Genomic DNA, 25,493 nt, shown 5'->3' with positions numbered 1-25,493 from the left:
CGAACAGAAATTTGCTGTGGCAGGTATGAAATATAAACTCCGTTACTCGACTCGTTACACTTGATGGACAGATGTTGAATGGGCCGAAACGAGCCGCCGCATAACAGCGTAGTTGCCTACTAACTTCGAAAGAAGGTAGATGCGGTCCCTAGCGCAACTTTTAACATCGTCGAAAATCAGTGCAGGCGTGAGAGCTTTGGTACACCCTGTTAAACAAACGGAAAAATGGAGGCGGTGCAATTGGAGAGCGATCCGCCTTCACCAACATGCATAAGCAATTCATTAATTCGCGGCATGCAACTTTTTTTTATTATTTTACAAAAAACTAATGATAAAAAAAGTTGCATGCCGCGGGATCCGATCCGGCGACCTTCGATTTCGAACCCGAGCGCTTACCGCTGCGCCACGACGGTGTAGAAAACTATTAACCGTAGAGAGTATTTCACCGCAACGGTTTCTTTTAACTGTCGATTTTCTCGACAACGGCTGAGAAGTGCATCTTGGTGCTTTGCCACATTACACCTCTGCCCATGAGCTTTTATTATGCGCAGTATGAATCGAATCTGAATTTCACAATTGGCGGCCTCCCCTTGTCAGTGGAGAAGAAGAGATAACTCGAGATACTGTGGAATCCATGAAACAAAAAGCCGAATTAAAATTCCTAAATATTCTCGGCTCGAAGAACTGTAAGAAGGGACGGAGAAGTAGTTAAAGGCACATAATAGGTAGCTTATACGAAAAAATTAATTACATGTAAGAACCTGGGAATTTATCTTCTTAGGTTTCGTCATATTACTGGCTCAAGAAAGATCTAGACGATTTGGATATAGATTTTAATTATAAGTTCAAAATAAGCTGGATGTTATTAAAAGTATACCAAATAAACTTAAAGATAGACTTGTTTCAGTGAGTAATTATGTATGCATAAATTAATAATAATTTTGTACAACAGTTTTTGTTTTCTTATTCACAACACGTGAGGGAATACTAACCTTACGACTTATCTTAGAAGAAAGATTAAGAAAAGGCAAACCTACGTTTCTAGCATTTGTAGACTTAGAGAAAGCTTTTGACAACGTTAACTGGAATACTCTCTTTCAAATTCTGAAGGTGGCAGGGGTCAAATACAGGGAGCGAAAGGCTATTTAGAATTTGTACAGAAACCAGATGGCAGTTATAAGAGTCGAGGGACATGAAAGGGAAGCAGTGGTTGGGAAGGGAGTGAGACAGGGTTGTAGCCTCTCCCCGATGTTATTCAATCTGTATATTGAGCAAGCAGTAAAGGAAACAAAAGAAAAATTCGGATTGGTATTAAAATTCATGGAGAAGAAGTAAAAACTTTGAGGTTCGCCGATGACATTGTAATTCTGTCAGAGACAGCAAAGGACTTGGAAGAGCAGTTGAACGGAATGGACAGTGTTTTGAAAGGAGGATATAAGATGAACATCAACAAAAGCAAAACGAGGATAATGGAATGTAGTCAAATTAAATCGGGTGATGCTGAGGGGATTAGATTAGGAAATGAGACACTTAAAGTAGTAAAGGAGTTTTGCTATTTAGGGAGTAAAATAACTGATGATGGTCGATGTAGAAAGGATATAAAATGTAGACTGGCAATGGCAATGAAATCGTTTCTGAAGAAGAGAAATTTGTTAACATCGAGTATAGATTTAAGTGTCAGGAAGTGGTCTCTGAAAGTATTTGTATGGAGTGTAGCCATGTATGGAAGTGAAACATGGACGATAACCAGTTTGGACAAGAAGAGAATAGAAGCTTTCGAAATGTGGTGCTACAGAAGAGTGCTGAAGATAAGGTGGGTAGATCACGTAACTAATAAGGAGGTATTGAATAGGATTGGGGAGAAGAGAAGTTTGTGGCACAACTTGACTAGAAGAAGGGATCGGTTGGTAGGTCACGTTTTGAGGCATCAAGGGATCACAAATTTAGCATTGGAGGGCAGCGTGGAGGGTAAAAATCGTAGAGGGAGACCAAGAGATGAATACACTAAGCAGATTCAGAAGGATGTAGGTTGCAGTAGGTACTGGGAGATGAAGAAGCTTGCACAGGATAGAGTAGCATGGAGAGCTGCATCAAACCAGTCTCAGGACTGAAGACCACAACAACAACAACAACATTCACAACTCTGCCAGAAGTCCTAAAAGAATTCTACTTCTGTGTGTCTTTTACTTTGAAAAACAGTTTAAACCAGGAAAAAAACCACACTGTAGCGCAAAAGAAACTGGTATAGGTATGTGTATTCTAATACAGAGATATGTAAACAGCCACAATACGGCGCTGCGGTTGGCAACGCCTGTATAGGATAACAAGTGTGATGCAGTTGTTTGATCGGTTACTGTTGCTACAATGGCAGGTTATCAAGATTTAAGTGACATTGAACGTGGCGTTATAGTCGGGGCACGAGCGTTGGGGCACACCATCTCCGAGATAGCAATGAAATGGGGATTTTCCCGTAAGACGATTTCACGGGTGTACCGTGAATATGAGGAATATGGGTAACGCATCAAATCTCCGAAATCGCTGCGGCAGGACCAGCGACGACTGGAGAGAATCCTTAAATGTGACAGAAGTGCAAACTTTTCACAGATTGCTACAGATTTCAATGCTGGCCCATCAACAAGTGTCAGAGTGCAAACCTTTCAACAAAACATCACCGATGAGGGATTTCTGAGCCGAAGGCCCACTCGTGTACCCTTGATGACTGCAAGACACAAAGCTTTAAGCCTCGCCTGGGGCCGTCAACACCGACATTGGATTGTTGATGGCTGGAAACATGTTGCCTGGTCGGACGAGACTCGTTACAAATTGTATCGAGCTGATGGACGCATACGGGTGTGGAGAGAACCTCATAAGTCCACGGACACTGCATGTCAGCAGGAGACTGTTCAAGCTGGTGGAGACTGCGATCGCGTGGGGCGTGTGCAGTTGCAGTGGTGCGAGATCCCTCATACGTCTAGATACGACTCTGACAGGTGATACGTACGTAAGCATCCTGTCTGCTCACCCGCATTAATTTATGTCTACTGTGCATTCCGACAGACTTGGGCACGTCCAGCAGGTAATGTGACACCCCACATGTCCAGAATTGCTACAGAGTGACTCCAGGAATACTTGTCTGAATTTAAACACTTCCGCTGGCCAGCAAACTCCCCAGACATGAACATTATTGAGCATATCTGTGATTCCTTGCAACGTTATGTTCAGCAGAGACCTCCACTCCCTCATACTCTTATCGATTTATGGACAGCCCTGTAGAATTCATGGTGTCAGTTCTCTCCAGCACTATTTCTGATATTAGTTAAGTCCATGCCACGTAGTGTTGAGGCACTTCTGGGTGCTCGTGGGAGCCCTAAACGATATTAGACAGGTGTACCAGTTTCTTTGGCTCTTCAGTGTGTACACCTGAAAGCTCAGCAAGCCTTATTTCTGATCTACTGTATATGAAGCACCCCCTGACGCACAACAGCAGTATGAAGCACCCTCTCCCACACAGTATTAAAACGAAGCACCCTCTGCCTTCTTAAATTGATACTTACACACACTGTCAAGCAACACTGGTATGAACCACCCTCTTTCATGCAAAATTGTTACAAGCATCCTCTGCCATATATTACTGTTACAATGCATCCTGGCCTAGAACACTGAATTGAAGCACCTTGTGCCAAACAAGATCGGTGGGAAACACCGTCTGCCACGCAACATTGGTACAAACCACTGTCTGCCACGCACTGTCTATGAACAGAAGCTGCCTGAACTAGGTAGAGCTACATTTGTCCCTGCTCCTGCATCTAGGCAGCCTGAGAATCAAAGGTCAAATTTATCCCACAATGTCCATTGTTTTCCTCCTCTCCATTACAAATGAAAATCCAGGGTTAGTGCTCCAATTTAAATGTCACAACACTGCAAATATGAGTGATACAGATGTTAGTGCCAGTGGTGTTGAGAAAAAGCTGAAATCGCTAAATGTGAACACAGCTTCAGGGCCCGATGGAACCCCTATCACGTTATATAGAGAATTTCCGGGTAAGTTAATCCCTCTTTAAAAATATAATATACCGTAGATTGTTAGAACGAAATCCCGTGTCCAGTATTTCGAAAAAATGGAGATCAGACACGTCTACAAGATGGACAGTAGTAGTGATCCACATGATTACCATCCAATATCCTTGATATTGTTTTCTTGTAGAATCTTAGAAAATATTCTGAGCGCAAATACAATGAGGTGTCTTGAACTGAATGACCTCCTCCTCCTCCATACAAATCGTCATAGATTCCGAAATCATCGATCATGTGAAACCCAGCTCGCGTTTTTCCCCCATAACATGGGTCAAGGCAGTCAAATTCATGCTGTATTTCTCGATTCCCATGACGTATTTGACTCAGTACCGTATTTCCCTCCAAAACTGAACCTGTGATCGATTTATGTCTCAGAACATATTCGTCAAACGATCCCTTCTTTCAGTGAAGTTGCGCCATAAATTTCTTTTCTCGCTAGTCCTACTCAGTACCTCCTCATTAGTTACTCGATCTACTGATCTAATCTTCAGCATTCTTCCGTAGCACCACATGTCCATAGCTTCTATTCTCTTCTTGCCTGAACTCTTTATTGGCCACGTTTCACTTCCATACAAGGCTACACCCCAGACAAATACCTCCAGAAAAGACTTCCTAACATTTAAATCTTTACTCGATGTAAACAGATGTCACTTTTGAGAATCGCATTTCTTGGCACTGCTGGTCTACATTTTATATCCTCTCTACAAATTCGTACGTACCGTTCCCACAGGAACCTGAGTTAGTATTAGATTAATTAGAGCATGCACAGGGGCATTGGAAAGTAATTCTTATCGCGTTCTTACGTGAAAGGGAAGGAAAAAATGCCTAATAACTGGTACAATGAGACCTACTCTCAGCCATGCGCTTAACAGTAGTTTGAACAATATGGATGTTGATGTAGACGAAACAGTATCTTTATCACAACGTAAATTATCCATGTTTTTCTCACCCCCGTCTGTTTCAGTTTTCTTCAAATGCTTGTAAGCATGTATCGTGTAGCGCTGATATCGATTACGATAACATCGCTATGGTCGCTTCTTTGTTTTTTCGCGCCAGAACGAGCAGGAGAGTCAAGCGGTGGTGTTTAACCGTGTGCTTGGTGCGAAGATGCTAAGGAATCAGGCTAAGAGAACAAGTAAATTTTGTGACTGTAAAGGTGTTTGATGCTGTGTAAACATTCGTGTACCTCACGAGACGTAATCCGCGGTCCGCGAAGTCATAAACCACGAGAACAATTGCGAGAACATGATTAGATGCCTGCGAGCATCTCATCCCCGCCGGTAAATGAAACTTGGATTACCTATATTGCCACGAACGCCGCATCTTGATAGCAGTGTGGGATGATGTATTGTGGTGTAGTGTTACTGTACATATCAGTGTATCAACATATTTGTTATTTTGTTAAGAGTGTAACAGTGCAGCCCTGTGTAGTGCAAGTGTTAAAAAATTCATCAATGGATTGCACTAGGCTAAAACTTAAATTTTGGTAATTGGCACTCCGTGATACCCCTTGTTAGTTACCGTTTATTACAGCAATACTCAAGCTGGATTGGAGTTAAGAGGTCAGTGGTTGCAATTATTAAACACAGATGGAACTATAACCCCACCCTCCCCCATTCGCTTACATAGCGACTGTGTTTTAGGACATGCGCTCCTCGGATAGGAGTGCCGATCGCAGTAACTCAAAACTAATTTAGTATTCAATTAGTAGTGATGTCATACGTGCTTTTGTGTGTGACGAACAAAAACGGGAATGTGCAGTGATACCATCATAAGATAGTATTACGACAGTGTGGTGCCAAGAACGTGAGGTCAGAGAAGTGGCAATGAACTTCCCACAACAGTAGTCGAATAAGTGACAATCGTGGCAGTGGGTAATACTGCATACAGAGACAACACAATATCGCAAGTTTCAGCAGGACGGAACTAACCATCGGAGATCATAGCAATTCGGCGTAGTCTCGCGTGGAGATAGAGACTTCGGAGCGTCGCGCGCCGCATTGCTTCGCGTCATCTTGGCCGCGCGGTGTAGCAGCAGCGCCGACAGCACTACAGCAACGCGCGGCAGACACACAATACAGCAGGCGTAAGTGTGGCGATGCGTGCGTAACGAAACTAACAGCAGCAGCGCACCCAGTAATAAGGATATGATTGAATTCGACTGAATTTTTGCATGTAAATTGTTTATTTCCCATAAGGAAAATTATTAATAGCTGTGGTCACGCCCGCATAGATCTGAATTTGTTTGCTTGTAATATAATTGCCTAACATATTAAAATTTCAAGGACTGCTTACGCTGCTACTGTACATTTACTATTTGTTAAGAAATATGGTGTTAAGTTTCAGCGTTGCCAACATAGGTGCTATTGAGTTGTGTTATTGTTATATGTTTGAATAGGTTCTGTCAGATAAATTACAGTTACGAAAGGTACCAATTTGTTTTATGGAAGTAGCAAGGGAAACAGATGTCAGTATGGACGGTATCTCAAGGATGTTTAATGAGGATAACGTAAAAGGGATAAGCTGAAAGTAGATGACAATGACATGTCAAGTGATTCTGATACCATGATGTCACTTAAATCTGAACCTGAGGAAGTAAATGTAGGAAAGGTAAAGATGGAAGTGGTAAATGATGGGGTGTTAAATGACTCTGGCTTACCAGCATCACTGTATAGTGAAAATGAGATATCAAAAAATGAGGCATCACTTGATTGTAGTTTTGATGATGCTAACATGGTAGATGATGTAGAGAATTCTAATGCAGATCTATTTTCAGATTCGAATGCAGCCAAACAAGGACTACAAGTTCAAAATTTAAACTTGTATGGCCTATTTCGAGAGCTTTTGGTGTCTAGTAAGAAAATTGAGGCATCTAATAAAGAAACTAATGAACAGATTAAGCAACTTAAGGCATCCAATGATCAGATTAAGAAAGAGATGGAACAGAGTAATAAAACTCAAAGGTTCCTGGTAGAGGAGATCAAAAGGGTCCGAGTAAATTTCAATGCAGAATTGAAAGAGTTTGATGATAAACTCCAGAAGCAAGATGAGAAGCTGAATCAAGTGACAGATTATCTCTCAGGTGGAATACGTGATACGTAAGACAGAGGAGGAATGCAGAAGGTGGATCGATGCAGAATCGGTAAGTGCCAATATACAAAGGGAAGGAACATAGCAATGTCATAATAAGATTACTAATCAGATGACTGATGTTAAGAAGGAGACAAACAAGCAGATGAACTATGTGAAAAAGCTGGATGAAAACGTTTCACTGTTGGAGTTGGAACAAAAGCAATGTGTGAAGCGGGTAAATACTGTAAGTGCTGACATAGGAACCATGAAGCTAGAGGTAGGGGAACAGGTGGAAGCCAAGGCTAGGGCACTATTACGTGATAGTGTTGTAACTAACAATAATTTTGTAGGAGTACAAAATGTTATGGAGACTTTCAAAAAATTCAGTGCTAATGGGAACTGGCATCCACGTGACTTCTTGGATCAGTCTGAGGATGTATTACCAGTACTGTGGAATGACTGCATAAAAATTTGATTTGTGGTGTCATATATGGAAGCAGAAGCAGGCACATTGGGATTAAGAGTTGGATGAGAGTGTGAGATATAGATAAGTTTCAGGAAGGCATTCCTAAATGAATATTGTACAGCAAGGAAACAGAATGAGGTTCGGAATGAACTCTAGCAGCATAGAAGGTATAGTTATGAACGTGATATAGGTTTAAAGAAGTTTTTTCAAAAACTATATGATAAAAACATGTACCTGGATGAACCAATATTAAAGGAGGCGTTAGTGTCGTTGATCATTAGTAAGATGACAACAACACAGGAGAAGCTACTGGCTATATCAAGGGATGATGTAGATGCAATTAAGCTAGCACTGGGGCAGCTGGACAAATTGGAAGAAAGAACTCATGAGGTGGAATCTGAACAAAGACAGCCAACAATACTTCATGGAGCCAATAGGGACAGACCAATAAACGACAGAAGACATGATGATTAACAATGATACAATAATTATCGAGGACCACATGGGCGCGGATTCAGAGGAAGACATATTGACCACAGAGGTAGAGGTGGCGGTGCTGCATTCTACAATTATAGGTATCAGAGAACAGGGTTCAGTGAACAGACTGAGCCGGAACAAAATCATGAACCACGGTGTGATTCCTGATGAGGTCCGGTTAGGAATCCCAGACACAGGACCACAGCCTCGGACAACAGTTGAGAACAATAGACTGGAGAGTGATAGAGTAAGGAGAACTGGGGTTAAACGTGAAGAGGATGTAATGGAGTAGGAAGTTAAACATCAGCGAAGAATGGCAGATAATGCAACAGGTAGTGAAGGAATATGCAGGATGGCTCATGTAAATTACACTCTTGGAAATTGAAATAAGAACACCGTGAATTCATTGTCCCAGGAAGGGGAAACTTTATTGACACATTCCTGGGGTCAGATACATCACATGATCACACTGACAGAACCACAGGCACATAGACACAGGCAACAGAGCATGCACAATGTCGGCACTAGTACAGTGTATATACACCTTTCGCAGCAATGCAGGCTGCTATTCTCCCATGGAGACGATCGTAGAGATGCTGGATGTAGTCCTGTGGAACGGCTTGCCATGCCATTTCCACCTGGCGCCACAGTTGGACCAGCGTTCGTGCTGGACGTGCAGACCGCGTGAGACGACGCTTCATCCAGTCCCAAACATGCTCAATGGGGGACAGATCCGGAGATCTTGCTGGCCAGGGTAGTTGACTTACACCTTCTAGAGCACGTTGGGTGGCACGGGATACATGCGGACGTGCATTGTCCTGTTGGAACAGCAAGTTCCCTTGCCGGTCTAGGAATGGTAGAACGATGGGTTCCATGACGGTTTGGATGTACCGTGCACTATTCAGTGTCCCCTCGACGATCACCAGTGGTGTACGGCCAGTGTAGGAGATCGCTCCCCACACCATGATGCCGGGTGTTGGCCCTGGGTGCCTCGGTCGTATGCAGTCCTGATTGTGGCGCTCACCTGCACGGCGCCAAACACGCATACGACCATCATTGGCACCAAGGCAGAAGCGACTCTCATCGCTGAAGACGACACGTCTCCATTCGTCCCTCCATTCACGCCTGTCGCGACACCACTGGAGGCGGACTGCACGATGTTGGGGCGTGAGCGGAAGACGGCCTAACGGTGTGCGGGACCGTAGCCCAGCTTCATGGAGACGGTTGCGAATGGTCCTCGCCGATACCCCAGGAGCAACAGTGTCCCTAATTTGCTGGGAAGTGGCGGTGCGGTCCCCTACGGCACTGCGTAGGATCCTACGGTCTTGGCGTGCATCCGTGCGTCGCTGCGGTCCGGTCCCAGGTCGACGGGCACGTGCACCTTCCGCCGACCACTGGCGACAACATCGATGTACTGTGGAGACCTCACGCCCCACGTGTTGAGCAATTCGGCGGTACGTCCACCCGGCCTCCCGCATGCCCACTATACGCCCTCGCTCAAAGTCCGTCAACTGCACATACGGTTCACGTCCACGCTGTCGCGGCATGCTACCAGTGTTAAAGACTGCGATGGAGCTGCGTATGCCACGGCAAACTGGCTGACACTGACGGCGGCGGTGCACAAATGCTGCGCAGCTAGCGCCATTCGACGGCCAACACCGCGGTTCCTGGTGTGTCCGCTGTGCCGTGCGTGTGATCATTGCTTGTACAGCCCTCTCGTAGTGTCCGGAGCAAGTATGGTGGGTCTGACACACCGGTGTCAATGTGTTCTTTTTTCCATTTCCAGGAGTGTATGTTCAGGTCACTAATACTCAAAATAGAGAAGCAGAGGAGACCAAATGCCAAGGAAAAGATCTGCAACAGTTAAAGGGAGATGATTTTCCAAATAGTGATGGGTTAACAGGTAGAGAATCATGCATGGCGGAGTTTGCTAAAATGTGTGATGGTCAGGTACATAGGGAGCAAGAGTATGACGCTAGAAAGACGAGAAGAGACAGAGGAATATGTGCACAAGAGAATAAGCACGAGGTGTTTGATGAAATTGTTAGTTATGAGGAAGATAACACTACAAAAGGGTTGTGTGCTGCCAATGAAAATTGGTCCTGTACCATGAAAGACTGTCAACCCAGTCACATTAGCGGATATGTGTCAGAGGAAGGGATGTATGGCTGGCGTGAAGATGGTGACTGTGTACGCCTCTTAGAAGATCACAAGGATTATAGCGTGTATGAGGTCACAGGTGATGTTGAGAACATTAACTATACTAACAGGAGTGAAGATGTGAAAATGCATTCTGATATGGGATCTCCAATGACAACGTTGCTATTAAGCCAAGAAGATGATGACAGTTATTAGAGTGAAAAGAGACTTACAGAGAGGTGTGCAAATGTGCAGCTTTTGGATAAGCGTGTACGGAGTGTTGGGAGTATAAGAAAAGGGAAGCCACTTGACGAAGCTTTGTACAAGTAATGTACAGTAACACTTGCAGAGGATTTTGTGACTGATAGAAGTAGAGAGTCGAGAGCGCTGACCATACGAAAGATGGAACAGAGGGATGAAGTCTGAAATGGCTTGCTAAAGGAAGATTCTGATGTTCTGGCGGAAGATGTTCAACCAATTGTAGCGGGAAAAATTTTTAAAGTAAAATATGACATCCTTCTATATTCAGGAAGTCCAGTTAATGCAGCGTCACAAAGGCTGTATAGAGCATGGTTGGAACAAGGTAGAGAAATACCGAATTTTCCTGAAAATGGTGTGTCCATTGTGGGTGCTGTTGGTACAAAAGGTAAAAATGTAAAGGTGCAAGTCCTGATTACAGTAAAGTTTAATGGGAAGACTTACGATGTTTCAGCACTGGTTGTGCCTGGACTGGCATTGCCTTTGATATTTTGTGTGGAGCGGTTAGCAAACCAGCAAGCGCACTTAGATTTTAGAAATGAGAATGTAAGGATAGTTAATAAAGGAGAAGAGGAGGTTATTGCATTCAAGGGTACGATGAAGGCACGTGAAGAAATAGGATTGGCTAAGATTCAAATTGGCATGGAGTCAGAAGCTGTACCACAACAGATACACAAAGGTGACACTGCAGGCTTGAATAAAAGGCACTGGAGATGGGAACAGCAAATTACACTGGACGACTCTGAGAGAGCACTTAAGAAAAAGTTAGCCTCGCTACAACAGTATGGGCGTAAGGAAATCAAAACTCTTGCAGATGTTTTGAGGAGGCACAGTCAGGTTTCTGCAGATGACCCATGAGTAATCAAGGCAGCAGAATGCAAGCTAGAGGTGAAGGAGCATGAACATATGCAAGGCCATATGCTATTCCACAAGACAAACGTGAAGCTGTCAGTGAGGAGATTAGCAAGATGTTGAAAATGGGAATTACTGAACGTTCATCAAGCCAGTACAACAATCCCTTGTTCTAGTGGAGAAGAAAAATGGGAATGTCAGAATTGTGCTAGATGCTAGACCAGTGAATAAAATGATACTGCCACAGAGAGAAAGGCCTCACTAAAGACTGATGGAACCAGAAAATGTAGTGTAAGCTGTGAGAGCTATGTGATATCCTTTATTATTCTAAATGTTCTCTTACTCATTATTTACCACATATTGACACACGATATTGATTTAAGGATAAATTTTTCTGACTGGGTATCATAAAATTATGCCAGAACTTTGTATGTCACATTCCTGCAAGGGTGGCCACTGCTAACTCCTGTTTAACTTTACCTTAAGATATAAGTAGGTTGAATTGTCATGAGGCGCTCACTGTTTCATGGCCTGAGGGAGCTTAATGTTGCTGTACAAGATAAGGTTAGCAGATAATATCTACAGCAACGAACGTCACACATGATGCTGCCAGTAGCTGCCCAACCTATCCCTTACAACTGACATCCTCGAGCAGCAGTGTTAAGTGAGTTACAGTTAATATTCACCATTAAATGTGCATTCATGAGTGTAGAGTGCTACGTGTGACAATGCTTGATAAATGTTAGGACAATATGTTGCTTTCTTTCCCTTTCTCTAAATTAGTGATCATATAAACTAAGTATGATAGCGTTGTGATGTGTTAGTTCCACCCATATTGGTATTTAGACTCTGTAGTGTAGTGAGTTCAATATTCTATATTTCTGGTACGTTTATAGTGCTTCGGGCAGTTACGTGGACATTTTTTTCTCTCTCATCATTTTCTTTTATCTTAGTTCAGACTACAATTTGTAATTTTGTGTTATCTTTGAGTGCATCTCATTTTGTCTACACTGTATCGCTTTATATGTGCTATACTACTTCCTGTTTGTAACTTTTTTTCTTTCAGGCATGTTTCTAATGTTCTCTTGTTTGATTATGTGTTTGTACTTCGGCTGCACTGTAGGTTAAGGTATAACAATGTATGTTTCTTCCCTTTACTTTTTTCTTCTGATGGACCACCCCCCACTAGTGCTTATTTTCGTAAATTCCTTCAAAATTTAGAAACAGTTTCCGTGCGGCAATGTAAGCGTGTATCGTGTAGCGATGATACCTATTATGATGACAGCGCTATGGTCGCTTCTTTGTTTTTTCGCGCCAGAACGAGCGGGAGAGTCAAGTGGTGGTGGTGTTTAACCGTGTGCTTGGTGCGAAGATGCTAAGGAATCAGGCTAAGAGAACAAGTAAATTTTGTGACTGTAAAGGTGTTTGATGCTGTGTAAACATTCGTGTACCTCACGAGACGTAATCCGCGGTCCGCGAAGTCATAAACCACGAGAACAATCGCGAGAACATGATTAGATGCCCGCGAGCATCTCATCTGCGCTGGTAAATGAAACTTGGATTACCTGTATTGCCACGAACGCCGCATCTTGATAGCAGTGTGGGATGATGTATTGTGGTGTAGTGTTACTGTACGTATCAGTGTATCAACATATTTGTTATTTTGTTAAGAGTGTAACAGTGCAACCCTGTGTAGTGCAAGTGTTAAAAAATACATCAATGGATTGCACTAGGCTAAAACTTAAATTTTGGTAATTGGCACTCCGTGATTCCCCTTGTTAGTTATCGTTTATTACAGCAATACTCAAGCTGCTGTGGCTAGACTGCAAGGGAAGAAGCGAATGACGATTGGATTTACGAGGTGAGTGGGTACAATTATCAAACACAAACGGAACTATAACCCCACTCTACCCCATTCGCTTACATGCTGCCGGCCGCGGTGGTGTAGCGGTTCTAGGCGCTCAGTCAGGAATCACGCGACTGCTACGGTCGTAGGTTCGAATCCTGCCTCGGGCATGGATGTGTGTGATGTCCTTCGGTTAGTTAAGTTTAAGAAGTTCTAAGTTCTAGGGGACTGATGACCACAGATGTTAAGTCCCATAGTGCTCAGAGCCATTTGAACCATTTTTGAGCCAGCTTACATGCTGCTCACCTTTGGAGAATGTAACTTAGCAGAACAGTCACTGCGGTACTGTTTTCTTATTCACAAAAAGCGTATATCCGGCACAGTGCCATAGCACTCTCTGTAGAGTTCCTCTCTCTGAGCGCCATTAAGCCTACTTTCAACCACAATTAAAGAAAAATAAATTGATTCAGGTTTTAATCAAGAACTACATTTATTGTACACCACACATTGTTTAAAAGTGTTAAAGTACTGTTATCACATATATCCGTATTGCAAATAAGAAAATATAATTGCAGTTACTGTTCCGCTAAGCTACATTCCCCGTATTTGAGTATTATTTCTACCTTCTCTTCTCTGGTACAGATTTTCACCACGAAAACCTTCAACTGAAGACGATTGACTAAATAACTGGGTCTACATTTTCTTTGCACTCTCTCCCGCACCTCCACCTACCGCACCATCAATGTGTTCATGATTTCATTGATAGTAAACCATGACATGATGCGCTGTGTAGTACATTACAATCCGCTTAGAACCAATGGCTACATCCCAGAAGTATTTCTCACTGGTCACTATTTTCTCATTATTTGAGATTTTCACTAACTATAGTGTATCTGTCGTACTGGCTTAACCCGGCCCCCACCCTGTCTACTCCTTGGTTTGGATCACTAGTAAAGATAAAGAAGAAACTTGCGTGAGAGTTTGGGCCTCTTTATGTGATTGCTGCGCCATTCTTTGTTCGTCGCCACCACCCGCTTCCGCCACAGTTTCATTGCTTCACAGCTAACGAGATGTAATACCTTGCACTGTGTATACCATTAAAATCTGAGTAGGACGACTCATTGTTTAGTAACAATTTTTTAGTCATTTAAGACTTTGTCCATGCGGATCTATTTTTGGTATGAACTTGCTCCACCATCTGGCATGTCACCCCTTTGCTCAGCTTCCTCTTGGTAATCAGTAGTTGATACAGTTGCCCGCTATTTATTAACTGCTTGGTATATGCGTGATTTTCGCATTGGTATCATCCAGTGGTGATTATTAGTTTCCATTTCCCACCACACCTTGTGTACTTGTATATTTCCATGCCAGCTGTACATGATGGGTTTACTGTCGGACGAAAAAACACTTGAGGCATTCGCGTTTATATTATATTATACACTACGGGCCAAAAAAAATTGCTACACCAAGAAAAAATACAGGTGATAAACGGGTATTCATTGGACAAATATATTATACTACAACTGACATGCGATTACATTTTCACGCAATTTGGATGCATACATCCTGAGAAATCAGTACCCAGAACAACCACCTCTTGCCGTAACAACGGCCTTGATACGCCTGGGCATTGAGTCAAACAGGGCTTGGATGGCGTGTACAGGCACAGCTGCCCATGCAGCTTCAACACGATACCAAAGTTCATCAAGAGTAGTGACGCGTACTGCGACGAGCCAGTTGCTCGGCCACCATTGACCAGACGTTTTCAATTGGTGAGAGACCTGGAGAATGTGCTGGCCGGGGCAGCAATCGAACATTTGCTGTATCCAGAAAGGACCGTACAGGACCTGCAACATGCGGTCGTGCATTATCCTGCTGAAATGTAGGGTTTCGCAGGGATCGAATGAAGGGTGGAGCCACGAGTCGTAACACATCTGAAATGTAACGTCCACTGTTGAAAGTGCCGTCAATGCGAACAAGAGGTGACCGAGACGTGTAACCAATGGCACCCCATACCATCACGCCGGGTGATACGCCAGTATGGCGATGACGAATACACACTTCCAATGTGCGTTCACCGCGATGTCGCCAAACACGGATGTGACCATCATGATGCTGTAAACAGAACCTGGATTCATCCGAAAAAATGACGTTTCGCCATTCGTGCACCCAGGTTCGTCGTTAAGTACACCACCGCAGGCGCTCCTGTCTGTGATGCAGCGTCAAGGGTAACCGCAGCCACGGTCTCCGAGCTGATAGTCCAAGCTGCTGCAAACGTTGTCGAACTGTTCGTGCAGATGGTTGTTGTCTTGCAAACGTCCCCTTCTGTTGACTCAGGGATCGAGACATGGCTGCACGATCCGTTACAGCCATGCGGATAAGATGCCTGTCATCTCGACTGCTAGTGATTCGAGGCCGTTTGGATCCAGCACGGCGTTCCGTATTACCCTTCTGAACCCACCGATTCCATATCCTGCTAACAGTCATTGGATCTCGAACAACGCGAGCAGCGATGTCGCGATACGGTAAACCGCAATCGCGATAGACTACAATCCGACCTTTGTCAAAGTCGGAAACGTGATGGTACGTATTTCTCCTCCTTACACGAGGCATCACTACAACCTTTCAGCAGGCAACGCCGGTCAACTGCTGTTTGTGTATGAGAAATCGGTTGGAAACTTTCCTCATGTCAGGACGTTGTAGGTGTCGCCTCCGGCGCCAAGCTTGTGTGAATGCTCTGAAAAGCTAATTATTTGCATATCACAGCATCTTCTTCCTGTCGGTTTAATTTCTCGTCTGTAGCACGTCATCTTCGTGGTGTAGCAATTTTAATGGCCAGTGGTGTATTAATGCAGAATTTATCGAGACGATTTTCACTTCTCTTGTAACGTTTCATCTCGTCATCACTTATTTCTTCTCTGCAGATCTCCACAAATTCATTTTGACACGTTCTACCATTGAACCCGACATTCTTCGTTTGATACTAAAATTTCGAGACATACTGCCAATCGTTTTTGAGCTACCTCCTGGTTTAATACGACTTCTGGATTCGAACAGGAAATCACATGCGTTAAGTTGTATCTGAGCGGTGATCTTCCGCGCAACTTCTCTACTATGCCAATAACACACGCCCGTATGGTTTCTTTTAGCATCAATATTTCTCTTCAGATTCATTGTTAAATTTTTTTCAGCGTTTTTCTTGTAGCAAAATCCAGATTCAACTGTCGATTTTCATTTAAGACGAGTTTTCCGTTTTTAAGACGTCTAGTTTCACAATTCACTGCATCAGAATGTTCATAAGATTCTGTTGTACATCATACAGAAACGGAGCCGTCGAGCCATAACTCTGAAAATTGAGTAAAAATGATTCCAACAAGGGTACTGTTGAAATGAAGAAGGTTAGTTTTGGAGCTAGCAATTTGTCATTGACGGCCTCAGAAACAATTCTGAAACTTGATGTCTGAGGAACAGTCTTCGATTTCCTCACCTCAATAACATAACTTCGAACACTTTCAAGAATTTCCACTGCGTTTTCAGTTGCAGTGGTGTTCTAGACCCATCTTATTCTTCAAAATGACTTAGGAAAAGATGAAGATCCGGTTATCTCAGAGTGTTGTGACCTTCGTGCTGGTGAATCATGAAATAAATACCAAACCCTTCTCAAAAATGACAATTTCCCAGTTAATTTTGAGTACGCCTATTTTGGAAGTGAATTGTAATACGACAAAAGATTGCAGATTACCTCACGGTAAAACGGCCGGCTAGCTTTAACTTCTTCATTCATAATGTTATGTCAGTCTGTTACCGTCGAGCAGTCGTTCAGCTCTATACTGTTCGATATATATCGATATAAGTCGTTACTCTTCGGGACTGCCGAGTGAGGTGGCGCACTGGTTAGCACACTGGACTCGCGTTCGAGAGGACTACGGTTCAATCCCGCGTCCAGCCAGCCTGATTTATGTTTTCCGCGATTTCCCTAAATCGCTCCAGGCAAATGCCGGGATGGTTCTTCTGAAAGGGCACGGCCGACTTCCTTCCCTAATCTGACGAGACCGATGACCTCGCTGTTTGGTCTCCTCACCCAAACAACCCAACCCATCCCCCCCTCTTCGTGCCTATGACGTCTTGTATTCGACTGGTGCCAACTACTACGATCTAACAGTAGTTATAGAGTTACAAAAGGCTTAACGTAATTTCTGACTCAGTACTAAACTGAATATCAATGTCCCTGTAAAACGCTTTTACAAAACTGATTACTACCGCGTATTTCTATAGCAGGAGCTAATCTACACCTTATGCAGACTTCGAAGCAACTCATTCTTCCGTCTATCCCCACCTGTCACACGTTAGCACCAATCAGCTTCCTCGTATCCCCGCCTCATGCGACAACTCGACAAATAATTGTATTAACATTGGATCACCAACGGGTATTATGAGTGTAAGACGTAGATTCCCTTTTGAATACTCGGATGCTATTTGAAGTATCACAGACGGTTTAAACTGATAATATGGGTATGGTAACGAAAAAAATTAAAAAATCGACGTTATTTAAATTTCGTCGTGAGTGATGATTAGAGAGTTGGGCTAAGTGGCACCGCCCTCTGACGTAAGTGCCCTTCTAGCAGCAGCAGCGTCTGGAACCTCTTGTGGGAATTTCAGGGCCGACGACTCCAATTCGTTGCTGTTTCAGGCAGCGACTGTACTTACTTGTGGTTCCGTCGAGAGGTACCAACTTTCACATTCGTTCTTCAGACGACATCACAAAGAGGCAATTTGTTTCACTATGATTTAACTCGTGTTTTACTGAGTCGAATGCATTGTTTTCCAAATCGTATCCAACATGTATATCCACAGAGGCAAAGATAACCTACTACAAGGAAACGGTGAGGAATGCAGTATTATATGCTGCTGAGACGATGGCACTAGGAAGCAATGGGGCAGAACAACTAGAGAAAGAAGAGAGAAAAATACTGAGAAAAATACTAGGTCCCAAAAGAGGTGGAGAGAGGTGGATGCGAAGACCTAGGGAAAAATTGTACTGGAATATGAGAACAATATCCGGGGAAATCAGACTCAAAAGGGCAAGGCTTGCTGGACATGTAGTTAGGATGAGTATGGACGGAATGACGAAGAGAGTGTGGGAAACAACAGGGAGGACAAGGGGAAAGACAGGAACCAAGTGGGTTGTTAAACTTCGGAAGGACTGGTTGGAATTGGGGATCAAAGTCGAAGGAATGGAAAGTTGGAGGAACAAATATACGAGGGCAGTTCAATAAGTAATGCAACACATTTTTTTTCTCGGCCAATTTTGGTTCAAAAAACCGGAAATTTCTTGTGGAATATTTTCAAACATTCCCGCCTCGTCTCTTATAGTTTCATTGACTTCCGACAGGTGGCGGCGCTGTACGGAACTGTTAAAATGGCGTCTGTAACGGATGTGCGTTGCAAACAACGGGCAGTGATCGAGTTTCTTTTGGCGGAAAACCAGGGCATCTCAGATATTCATAGGCGCTTGCAGAATGTCTACGGTGATCTGGCAGTGGACAAAAGCACGGTGAGTCGTTGGGCAAAGCGTGTGTCATCATCGCCGCAAGGTCAAGCAAGACTGTCTGATCTCCCGCGTGCGGGCCGGCCGTGCACAGCTGTGACTCCTGCAATGGCGGAGCGTGCGAACACACTCGTTCGAGATGATCGACGGATCACCATCAAACAACTGAGTGCTCAACTTGAAATCTCTGTTGGTAGTGCTGTCACAATTGTTCACCAGTTGGGATATTCAAAGGTTTGTTTCCGCTGGGTCCCTCGTTGTCTAACCGAACACCATAAAGAGCAAAGGAGAACCATCTGTGCGGAATTGCTTGCTCGTCATGTGGCTGACGGTGACAATTTCTTGTCAAAGATTGTTACAGGCGATGAAACATGGGTTCATCACTTCGAACCTGAAACAAAACGGCAATCAATGGAGTGGCGCCACACCCACTCCCCTACCAAGAAAAAGTTTAAAGCCATACCCTCAGCCGGTAAAGTCATGGTTACAGTCTTCTGGGACGCTGAAGGGGTTATTCTGTTCGATGTCTTTCCCCATGGTCAAACGATCAACTCTGAAGTGTATTGTACTACTCTTCAGAAATTGAAGAAACGACTTCAGCGTGTTCGTAGGCACAAAAATCTGAACGAACTTCTCCTTCTTCATGACAACGCAAGACCTCACACAAGTCTTCGCACCCGAGAGGAGCTCACAAAACTTCAGTGGACTGTTCTTCCTCATGCACCCTACAGCCCCGATCTCGCACCGTCGGATTTCCATATGTTTGGCCCAATGAAGGACGCAATCCGTGGGAGGCACTACGCGGATGATGAAGAAGTTATTGATGCAGTACGACGTTGGCTCCGACATCGACCAGTGGAATGGTACCGTGCAGGCATACAGGCCCTCATTTCAAGGTGGCGTAAGGCCGTAGCATTGAATGGAGATTACGTTGAAAAATAGTGTTGTGTAGCTAAAAGATTGGGGAATAACCTGGTGTATTTCAATGCTGAATAAAACAACCCCTGTTTCAAAAAAAAAATGTGTTGCATTACTTATTGAACTGCCCTCGTACATATACCAATATGGCGGAGATCAATGATAGAAGAACACAGGAAAAGATTAGAGAGTCACCAGTGGAGCCGACAGGAGAAACGCACACTGAAGATCTCGGAGGAAGAGCGGGAGAGAAGAGAAAGACTGAAAAGCTTCTGGAAGAAGAGGAAAATGCAGTCCACGAAGGGGCTACAGAGGCCGTAACTCAAGAAGAAGAAGCAGAAGAGGAAGAAGAAGAAGACAAATGGTTGCCGCCAATTCTAGGGCATTAAGTAAATAAGTATCTGTTCCGGCGTATTGACAGGCTCCGGCAAGAAGACGAAGAAAGCAAGAGCAGAGAAGACGGTGAGACGACGTCAACCAATAGCCTGACTAGGCTGACTAGGACCGCACCACTACAGGAGCGCCCTCTGCTAGAAGAGAGTATAAGCGCCTCTCCTGCCAGCCTCTGCCACACACAACTAGCACAGTACAAGACCGGCATAATAGTAGACCGGCACTGCCATAGCAGTGGCGTGTGATCTATATCAACTGCTTACATGGACCTTGTATACAGCAAAGGACTTCGATGGTATCGCCCACCGCTTGCGACACCGTTGTAAATTCAAAGTTAAATATTGTCAATCCGCTTTGTTGAAATAAAAACTATTAACTGTAAGTGACGATTCGGTAGGACCCCACGATATCCACTATTAATGACGAAAGTATATTTTTACTTACGTAAAATATTTACCACTACCCACGTCATTGCCCCTTAGATCCCAACCCTTTTATTCCAAGAGTATAAATTATTTGCAGCTACGAGAATGATAAAAAGTGCAGCAATGAAAGGAAAGAAAAATATGTTATATAACATAATTTAGAGTGGCTTAGGAGACGTTGCATTTTTTGACTTGCTCTTGTCACATCGCGTTATCTGTTGTGCTAATACGGTCGCAGGTTCGAATCCTGCCTCGGGCATGGATGTGTGTGATGTCCTTAGTTTAGTTAGGTTCAAGTAGTTCTACGTTCTAGGGGACTGATGACCTCAGAAGTTAAGTCCCATAGTGCTCAGAGCCATTTGAACCATTTGTTGTCCTAAGAACTGATGTAATTCAGTTATTGAGTCACATACACCTTTTCACGGCCATTTTAATCAGAGAATATTACATGTTCAGAAGCGCACTTACAAAAGATATTAGGTCACTTCACTAATATTCAGTGATCAGGAACTTAATTTTAACCACTGTGTGAGCTGTTCAAGGACGGGAAACAACAAGTGTATTTCCTACACTCCCTCTTTCAGTTGTAGGCCTATATCAGTTACCTTGCTCTTTTTAATTTTACGTCAACCATATCTGTTTTAACAGAATCAATTTTGAATCCCAATCCTCTTACCATTTTCATTAATTGCGACGTCATGTCTCCCCCAAAATTCATCTCCCTTGCCTAATTTCGGACTACTTGCCCTACTAAATTCACCGACGATCGCGCTCGTGAGCTCCGACTTCGGGCTAAGAGGCGCTCTAGTATTTTCGGACCCACACAAACTGGCCGACTGCTTAATATTAACGACGTCTATTATTGGCGATTGAACTACAGTATCATACACAACCTAGCTATCGGCGCAGGTATTTAGCTTTGTCGTCCTGGATCCTTCTCCCATGGTATTGCTGCCGATGTTGCAGTGGAAGCCGACGCTGAAGATCTCGTAGTCCCAGCTGTGGTACTGCAACCGCCGCTACGCGATGGATCTCCGTTGAAGATGCCGCTGCTGGCTGGAACCACGGGCTTTCGATGTCGCCTCTTCTTCGATGTTACTTTTTTTTTTTTTTTACTTATAACCACTGCTAAAACTCGGTGCACACAACTGTTGCAAAATTCGTAACTCAGAGCCCCCACGCAAACTGCCACAGCTTGGGACCTAGCTCACATAATGTCGCTAACTGTGAGAATTACAATTGTAATTTCACAGCTATTAAAGAGACCTAATATTCAGTCCTGAACCGTACTCGAATTTAACTTTTGCGAGAGATCCTGCCTATCGAAGTTCCGATAATGCTTTTGGAAACACTTTGCAGAACTCAAATCCAACTTTCCAGACTTCATATTCCGCAGCTAAAACTTTCCAAAATCCAGTCCTGTTCCCCCACTTCGCAGGATTCATATCCCTTAACTATCACTTTCCAAATTCCTATCTCGGACGAGCCCCCAAATTGCGAGCTAACATCCCAAAGATGTTCGGGCTCACATGCGGTTCCTCTTCGTCGAAATGTCTTGGCTCATTCTCGTCTAGGGATTCAACCGCACGTGTCGCATTACACGCCCTAAATTAGACACTTGTGACCCTTTGGTTAAATTGTCCGTCTGATGGCAAGTTTGAGAAATTGTATGAAAAAGTTAATGTAACATATAATAACAGTAATAATAATATTGGGAACTAAATTAACGACCCATAAATGATGCAGGCCACACAGTTGCGATTTGGTGAGAATAATGTTTATTCAGAAAACAAACTAATAGCGAAAGTGGTCGTATTTAGAACTTCTATTGCACTCGAGCGCATATCCAGTTGACACAGCTCCATCATTCACAATCTCATCGCGAAACACTATTCCAGTACTCCACCTCGATATTTATACGAAAAGTTAGAGTTCACACCAGGTGCCCGGCTGCTCACCGCTCAGACACTAAGTCCCGCGATACCACACAACGCTAACGTTTCTACGTCGTTTCACTTCCTAGCTGCCTAAAGACCGACTGTCTTAATCCGTACTGTACCCTTTGGTGTCTCCAGCCGAACTGCCCGCTTTCGCGTCTGCACCAGCACTGCCCCTCTGCCCGTCCCCGGCCGCCTTTCCCGCGCGCCGAACATCCTCGCTCAACTGACTAGGGCAGTTCCCTTTCCTGAAGCCATCCATCTGATTGGCTACAGGTAAGTCTACATTATTTAACATTATAAATAAAGTATAATATCATTGTTAAATTTTTTTACATAAAACCAATACAATTTCCTTCTTAACTTTGATTTCTATTAAATAAACAAAGAACAAAGTAACTATTATGCACAAAACTTTACAACAAATATTCTATTATCTAATGATTCAATAAGGTGTTTTGTGTGGAGAAAATGATCTGATGCTTAACTGAAAATATTGATAATTTAAATTTACTATATCTTTTAAACAAATGAAGATACAGAGTTGATATTTACAGCATTTGTCACTTTAATGATGCGCTTTATATGAAATGTCGATCATTACGATCGACTTAAGCGTTCAGATTTTAGCATTCAGGCCTTTGTTACAAAACTTGTGAATTTCACTTTACGAGTAAATCCTAAACTATTATAGATATGATCACTATTCAAGTTTTATTGGGATCACCATGAAAATTTATGAAGGATGGTAGATTAAAACTACTGTGCTTCATTCCCTGAATTACTACAGAATTAAATAATTTCCATAAATGTTTCCCTTTATGGCCGATCTTAGGTCCGCCATATTTAACACTGTTACGTCTCTCTGGCCACAAACGGCTTCTACGGGGTTTCCCTATGTCGTAGGTTCTCGTCTGTCTCACTCGCACACTACAGCACAATAGACGCCTGTGAGTTTCCCCGCCTCGTGGCGAAACTGCGCTCTTTGTGGCACACGGTCCTGGACGACTGGGTTCGTTCCACAACTGCTGAAGGCTGATCCTTCAGCCATATACTTAAATGAGAGCGAAATGCTCGTTAACTTACATACACAAGTGATATTGCGTGATTATGAAGTATCATCTCAGTTATGCGTCTGGATAGGCGATTTCCAGCCATAATTCATAGTAATTGATGGAAAGTCATCGAGTAAAACAGAAGTGATGTCTGGCATTCCCAAGGTCGTGTTATAGCTCCTCTGCTTGTTTCTTAGCTATATATATCTATATAAACCTGAGCAGCTGTCTTAGGTACTTTGCAGATGATGCTGTCGTTTATCGTCCACTTAAGTCATCAGGAGGTAAAAAAATGTTACAAAACGATTTGGAAATGTATCTGTATGGTGCAAAAAATTGCAATTGACCTTAAATAATGAGAAGTGTGAGGTCATCCACGTGAGTGCTGAAACGACTTCGGTTGGACGATGAATCAGTCAAATCTAAATGCCATAAATTCAACTGAACAGCTATGAATTACAGTTACGAACAACTTAAATTGGAAAGAACACACAGAAAATATTGTGGGGAAGGCAAAGCAAGAACTGCGTTTTATTGGGAGAACGCTTATACAAAGTAACAGATCTACTAAAGAGACAGCCCACACAATGCTTGTCCGTCCTCTTTTGAAGTACTGCTGCTCAGTCTCACATCCCTACCAGATAGGATTAACAGAGTACATCGAAACAGTTTAAAGAAGAGCAGCATCTGCTGTGTCATCCCGAAATAAGGGAGACAGTGCCCCGGACATGATACAGGATTTGGGGTGAACCTCAGCAAAACAAAGGCGTTTTCGTTGCAGAGAATCTTCTCAAGAAATTTCAATCACCAGCTTTCTCCACCGAATGCGAAAATATTTTGTTGACACCGACCTACATAGCTACACCCCACCCCTCCTCCCCCGCCCCCTGGAAGCGGCACTTTTAACACGCACAGTTATCCGGGCGGGATACACGGAGTCTTGTAAACAATAGTTATTCTCCTAAACCACTCATAACCGAAACAAGGGGAGGGAACAGGACACTGGGGGGCGGGGGGGCGATAACAGTGGTACAGAAAGTACTCAACGCCATGCACCATAGATAGATAAAAAAACTCAGTAGTGTCACACACTGAAAAGCCAAAGAAACTGGTACACCTACATAATATCGTGTAGGGCCCCCACGAGCACGCAGAAGTGCCGCAACACGACGTAGCATGGACTCTACTAATGTCTGAAGCAGTGCTGGAGGGAACTGACACCGTGAATTCTGCAGGGCTGTCCAACAATCCGCAACAGTACATGGGGGTGGAGATCACTTCTGATCATCATGTTGCAAGTCATCCCAGATAAGCTCAATAATATTCATGTCTGGACAGGGAGTTTGGTGGCCATTGGAAGAGTTTAAAGCCTGGAGCCACTCTGTAGCATTTCTGGACGTGTGGGGTGTCGCATTGTCCTGCTGGAATTGCCCAAGTCCGTCGGAATACACAACTGACATGAATGGAAGCAGGCGACCAGACAGGGTGCTTACGTACGTCTCACCTGTCAGAGTAGTATCTAGACATATCAGCGGCCCCATATCACTCCAACTGCACACACACCATACAATTACAGAGCCCGGACCAGCTTGAATTGTCCCCTGCTGACATGCAGGGTCCATGGATGCATGATGTCTCCATACCTGATCACGTCCATCCGTTCGATACAATTTGAAACGAGACTCGTCCGTCCAGTCATCAACAGTCCAATGCCGGTACTGACGGGCCCAGGCGAGGAGTAAGGCTCTGTTGGTCACGGTCTTGCAGGATATTTTCTCCGGCCGCAGCGATGTCGGAGATTCGATGTTTTACTGGATTCCTGATATTCACGGTACATTCGTGAAGTGGTCGTACGGGAAAATCCCAATTTCATCGCTACTTCGGAGATGCTGTGTCCCATCGCTCGTGCGCAGACTACAACACCACCTTAAAAACTCACTTAAATCTTGATAACCTGCCACTGCAGCAGCGGTGCCCGATCTGACAACTGCACCAGACACTTGCAACCGTAACACCGTATTCAGCCTGTTTAC

The sequence above is a fragment of the Schistocerca americana genome, chromosome 4, assembly GCF_021461395.2.
Source record: "Schistocerca americana isolate TAMUIC-IGC-003095 chromosome 4, iqSchAmer2.1, whole genome shotgun sequence".
Taxonomy (NCBI): Eukaryota; Metazoa; Arthropoda; class Insecta; order Orthoptera; family Acrididae; genus Schistocerca; species Schistocerca americana.
Note: the sequence above shows the minus strand (reverse complement) of the source record.